We start from the raw sequence: 6,487 nt of genomic DNA, 5'->3' as shown, positions 1-6,487 counted from the left end.
AACTTGTTTAACAGTGAAATACTGCGCCGTTGACTTTAGACCAGGTTTTTGTTGGTCACTGGCGCATTTGCTTTTTACGTCATCTAACTAGCAACGCGCCATGACTGCGCCTGACCACTCCTCATTTTTAGACCAACACACCCAGAGAAGCGCAAGTTCATTTGCTAGTTAGGCGACGAGGGCGCAGGACGTGAAAATGACAACTGCGCCTGCATCTAAATAGCAATGACACTTGCGACATGGATTATGCGCCCTCTGCCGTCCGCTTTAGACCATCTAAATAGGGCCCTTAAAGTGTGTAAAGTAAGTAATAGAGGAGAGAATTGCAGGCTCATGTTGCAATGAGCCTGCCCTTGCTTGGTTTGAATAGGATGACATACGTTTTCTGTTTTCATTGACCAAACATAACTTTCTGTCGGCCAACTATGAGTTTTTTGACTGGACAACAGCAAGCAGCAACTATGCTGCTTTCAAGCCAGTAGTCCGCTTTGCGGCTCCTTTAAATTGACAAGCACCATCTAACATTCAATGATTCACGTGATGAGCGACTAGAGCGCCCAAAGCTGCCACAAATATTTTTGACAGTCGTGCTTCTTGGGCATCCACGACAGACTTTGCCTCTTTGTAAGCTTCTGGTTTGAACTTACAGTAATGTACCGATCTGTTCCACTTCATATGAGCTTCTGTGATATCGTCATAATAATTTTCTGTCAGAGCCACATACAGCCAGCAGATCATCTGTGGTTTTAATGGGTCCAGGGAGCTCTTCTAGAGCTAAAGTAGAATCAGGCCTCTGAGTATTTGATCATGTTTGTCTTTTTCATCACTAAAAGTTGAATCACAGTGACACACGACTGTTAATGTTTTTTTGTAACGTTTCCTTTTGTGGGGCCATTTCAATGACAGCACTCACCTCCCCACATGTAGATGTTCCATCAAGACAAGTTCACCCCTGACACTATTTTGCAAGAGCACCATCACTGCATCCTGGCCCCTGTAATTGGTTAAAAGAAATGCAAACAAGCCAGTTTTTTTAATTTTTTCCTGATATAGCAGAAAGATCATTTGTGATTCCAGACCTTTTTCTATTGCTGACAAAGCACTGTGGAGATGGAAGTGATGCTGAGGTCAAGTCAGAGATTAGCAGCACAATGGATTCATGGACAAAATTTAAGGCACAAAAGCACATAAAATCCACACATCATTTTCAATTTGTTTTCCACCTCATCATTCCTTTGCATCCTTCCTTCCATCCTGCATGAATTTGTTCATCAACAATAAGAATGAGAGAAACAAAATCAGGACTTAAAAGCTGAAAATTAATAAACTGACACAAGGTTTATAAAGGTGGATTCACCAAAGATGAAACATTGCAAATGTGTTCTTATGATTAGCATTTTGTAATTGTCATCAAAGCAACACAAAGTGGTTGTGACCTGCGTCATAATTTGTAATCATATAGTCTTGTTTAGAAAGGCTGTAGAGAGACAGTATGCAGGGATACCTAATAGATCCTCAGCTCCATCATGTATCAGTAAGCACAGTGGCGCCTCCAACCGGGGGTGAGAAGCCTCTGGAGCTTATCTCTCAGTGCGCCATAGGCTGAAAACTCAGTTACATTATTAGACATTTTTAAATCTCTGTGAGAATGAGATATATTTCACGTTATAAGAAGATATTTCTCATGTTATGGTAACACCTCAATGTAACATTTAATAAATGTTTTATAACAGACTATAATGTAGTTATAAGGAGCTATGAGATTTTTTAAATGTTTATTAATTAATTTTGTTTTCATAAACAATTAAAAAATTTTCCTATGAGGATATATTTTATATAACTTAAACTGCTTTACTATATTATCATTCATCATCTGTTTATATAGCAGCCTCCACTTCTGTCTGTCCACAGGATTAGTTATAGTAGTGTTAACAAACACTTAGATCTACTTACAGCTACATTCCAGTCTGTTATGAATTATTTCTGAAACGTTATTGCTTGTAAATGCTAAATAGGGGAACTTAAGTAAGTCCTGGTTGTTAGATACCAAATTATTCCATTTTAAGTAAGAAAAACTTTTGTTATAACAACATATCCTTTAGATATAGTTAAATATTTTGCCCATCTTAAACTTTTAATTGTATTTGTAGCTGTATTTCCATCGAGTGCCGCTGCTGGGGAATCTTTAACACTCAATCTTCTAAATAGTCACAACATCTCCTTTTAAAACTTTGGTCCATGAAAAGTGTTGAGTTCAAGGAGGTGCTGCAGAGGAGAGTATTGGGTTTTTTTTTTTTTTACCTTTGGTGGCACTAACCCCCCTTCCCAAGAAAATAATTCAATAGGTGGCAGCACACTCATTTATATCTGGGCACAATTTATCTGGTTTATCTAGACAGCCTAACCACCCATTGTTACAACACCTTCTCATGCCAGGCCATCACATATCGCAGCTTTTCCAGTGGCCTTTCATGTCTGCATATTACATGTGAGTTATCCTCCTGTGTCTGCTGTTGACATTCCATGACGCCGCAACCAATACTGGGATGTTAACAAAGGCATGTGGTTTGGCTCTACATTCATACAGGAAGTGAACACCAGGCTCCTGGGTCAAAGTCCAGGGTTTGTTGGACCCGTCCACCAACCCTCCCACCCGGCCCATAGGGACTTTCCAACTAATTATATTATGTTGTTGCCGGCATCCTTTCAACCTGACGCCACCTGGTGGCATAACATACCGTCGCCAAAGGTGGCTTTTGCCGTCAGGTGTCTGACGCTGAAATCACTGACAAAACGGTTGTATTCAACAACTTCAGAATGAGAACAGGCTGATTGGCACCAACCGTGTTGGCACAGCTTGTCAGAGGCTGAATAACTAAATTTAGGCAAAATTTTTGCAGGGAACCACTGGCATGGCTAGCCTGTTTGAAGAACAATGAATCACCAAATACAGATACACAACACATTAAAACAGGATTGTCTTGGAAGTGAAAATGATAACCTTACCTTTATTAGTCTATACACATCAGAGAATTAGTAACATTTATTGTAAAATAAGAAACAAAAGTACATCAGTATGTGATTCCTTAACTCTCCACAGTAACATAGTTTTCAACTAGCCTCTATACTTTAACAACATGAGCTAATTCATGAAGTTCAGTGATGGCTTCTGGTATTGGTGAGCCACCCCAAGATTTTCAGAATGGCCCTATCTGACCACACTGACGAGAAATTTCTGGGGGGCGCCACTGGCTGGAGAACAAATTCTCAAAGACTCCTCCTCTGTTGAAGCTGAAAGGTTTTTATTTCATGCTGTGGACATTTTGAAAGTTTCTGCTCACCTGGGTTTAGTTTTATTTGCATTCCTTCTGGCTGAGTTAATTAGTTTGGTTTGTTGTGTACGTAGAAGAAGAAGGCGAGTTTCCATCCACTGGGCAGTGACTGTTTGGATGGACCAACAGTATTTGTGTTAGACAGGTGAGCTCTTGAATGATGATGTAAATATTAACATTTGTGTTCACATGTTGAATGAATAATTTACTTGTTTTTAGGTTAAATTCCCACTTGAACCAGGAGAGAAGGTTTCCAGGCAGTTTTACTAGTTAATGTCACCAGTTAAATCACAACAAAGTGAAAAACCTTCTGTCACCATTTGACTTGAAACACCTTGAGTTAAGCTTTTTTTTTTTTTTTTACGTGTACTAGCTTTGATGAAGTTGTGCTTGAGTGTAAAAAGTTTTTTTTATTTTCTCCTTTACTTGATGAGAATGAGCCAAACTCTGATTTACTGTTACTGCACTGACTCTGTTAACTATCACTGCTTGTTACTGTTCATTGCTGCTGTTAGTGCAAATGTACGGAAGCTGAGAGACTGTTTACTCTTCAGGTTCTTGAGGACATTAATTACTGATCACAAGAGAAACAAATGTGCCCATATTTATGGAATGTTACTTACTGCCCATCTTTAAAAAGCTTTTAAAGTGTTCATTGACACCCCAACCTTTGCACCTCATACAACAGGAAATTAAAAATGTGCATAAAAACAAGTGGATATTAACGCACTTACTGTCGCATGATTAATTGTAACTACAACTCTCAGAAAAATATCCACCATATTCCTAGCCTCCATGATCCTTGTGTGAATTATGGGCGCAACTTCTGGAGCTGAATCGTAACTGGTGTTTTCCAGTTGTAAAAGTTAGGTAACGGTACGCTAATCCTCTTAAATAAAACGTGGAATACAGCACCTGTAACACTTCAGACAGTGTAACGTGATCATACCTCTGTCATCTCTGACAGCCATCTCAAGGCATTGGTTGTTTTCCTTTTTAAATGAGCATGTTAGTGATTAGCTTGCCTTGCTATGTTAGCATGTTGTTAAATTTAACATAGCTTGAGCTAGCTTACGATAAACATCTACATCTTCTGAAAAATGATTTACCATTTTTTACAACTCATTAACAGACACTAACACATTCAGTAAATATTTTACTTAATTCAGTTTTGATTTTAATTCTGTGTAAAGTGTATAAACGTGATGTTTACCAGCTAATGCTCCACTCGTCTGCCTTAATGATGCAGCTTACACATTATTACCCCCCCCCCCTGCTAACAAGGAAATGTGAAATTTGTTGTGAAGCCACAGTTTGAGTAATCTTGGTTGTTCTACAGGGTTCATCTAACCTGCTAACAAGGCCACCATTTTGTTGGAAAAACATTAAAGTTGTGTCTGTTTTATTGTCTTACATTAGATGAAGCTGAGTATCTGTATGACAAGTGAACAATATGATAATTTCAGCAAAAGTCTAATTTTGAGCGGGGAAAACTTTTTGTTTGTGGTCTCAACATGCTGCCATTTTATGTCAACAATTTTACCACAAAAATATGTTCAATTTTTCACCCCCCAAAATCTTTGTTGAATTAAATACAATAGAACAGAGCAGAACAGTTCAGTACAAAGGACAAACTATGGTGAACATGATGCTGTGACGATAGAAAACAAAACAAAAAAAGATATTTTAGGAACATATAAACAGGAAAGAGAAATATTGTTTCAAGACACCCCAGATGTGTTCTGGGGCCTCATTTATAAAGCTTGCTTACGCACAAAACAGGGCTTGAAAGTGGCGTACGCCACTTACCACGCAAAGGTTGTGATTTATAAAAATAAAATTGGTGGGAGAATGTGCGCACCTGTAAGCAAACTCTGAGTCATGCGTGTGCACATTTTGGAGACACTGGGAAGTGGCAACGCAGACGGTGAGTTGGAGAAGTGGAGTCAGATTTTTATTGATGTCTCACACAAATTTAATGTCACGCTATATCCACCTTAGATCCACGTTATCATTGAAATTAAATCCAGCAGCCTTATTTTGCGCTTGGAGTGAGTGATAATTGTTTCATAAAAACGTTGTAAAATCCAACTCAAATCCTGAATTGAAATTCTTTCTAAATACGTATTTAATCCGCACTGCCTCTAACGTCTCATTGTCCACTCTGTGAGCGCAGGAGGGGGAGAGGATGGCGCGACTGCATGGAATATATTTATTTATTTAGCTAAATATTTCCAGTGCATTTATCATGTCTCGAAATACAGCCATTAAGCACAACCGTTACACTCATTTCATCAGCCCTACTTAGACATGTGCTGTTCATGACAAAACCGGCATGAAGAAACGTGTTCGCCTATTACACTTTCATCTTTGAATTGTATTTCAAATTACACGTTGTATTTTGGGACAGGGATACCACTGGTTCATGCTGTAATTCAGGCCGGGTGTCTGATCAGACTAATTGCCATAAACATATAAATACTGCGGTGACCCTCGTGCGTAATTGCGCAAGATGGCACTGGCACATACTCCTTTTTGCCTCCACCTTTAATAAATGTGATTCTTTATGTCGCACATCAATGTCAAACATCCTCAAATTTAAAAGCAACACATTAACTACATGTTGGTAAAGGAGTAAAGTATTTGGTCTACCTTTAGATCAGACCACTTTTTTTTTCCGCTGTCACTGTCCGTGCAGTCCCACAGACACAGCTGACAGCATCAGCAGTGTTGATGTGTTGCCACTTTTTTTCGCTTTCTTTTATTTATTTGATCCTGCTGCTGTGGCCACCAAATAAAATCTTTCTTCAGTCCTCCACCTCCCGTTAAAGGGTCTCTAGCTCAGTCTCGGAGAAATTCCGTTTTTTGGTTCATTTCTCACCTGTCGCCGTGACTCACAAAGAGAGAACTCTCGCATGCCGGCTTATTTATATGCAGATCGCATTCATGAGGTGATTTGCATGACCATTTATGGTTGAACTAGGGCGTGTAGAGGGCGGAATATGAGGCGGATCTGGGTGCGCACAACTCCAGGAGATCTGTGTTTTAGAAATCAGATTATTTTTTGGCGCACGCCATTTTCAGCTTTTGGGTGCACGTCAACTTTTAGTATGAATCCTAAGCCCCTGGTGATTAAACTTTCTTTAAATCTTTAG

General features: G+C 39.2%; 1 long non-coding RNA gene across 1 annotated transcript; it reads right to left on the bottom strand.

Moving 5' to 3' along the window:
- Positions 1-2,988: 2,988 nt before the first annotated feature.
- Positions 2,989-5,961, bottom strand: LOC126397629 (uncharacterized). Its single transcript, XR_007570686.1, has 2 exons — positions 4,684-5,961; positions 2,989-4,605 (listed from the first exon to the last, which is right to left on the bottom strand). It is a non-coding gene; the product is annotated as an uncharacterized LOC126397629 (long non-coding RNA).
- Positions 5,962-6,487: the final 526 nt, after the last annotated feature.

This window comes from Epinephelus moara, chromosome 11 (assembly GCF_006386435.1).
Source record: "Epinephelus moara isolate mb chromosome 11, YSFRI_EMoa_1.0, whole genome shotgun sequence".
NCBI classification, from domain to species: domain Eukaryota; kingdom Metazoa; phylum Chordata; class Actinopteri; order Perciformes; family Serranidae; genus Epinephelus; species Epinephelus moara.
The sequence above is the reverse complement of the archived record's forward strand: the minus strand, read 5'-3'. Positions and strand labels throughout refer to the sequence as shown.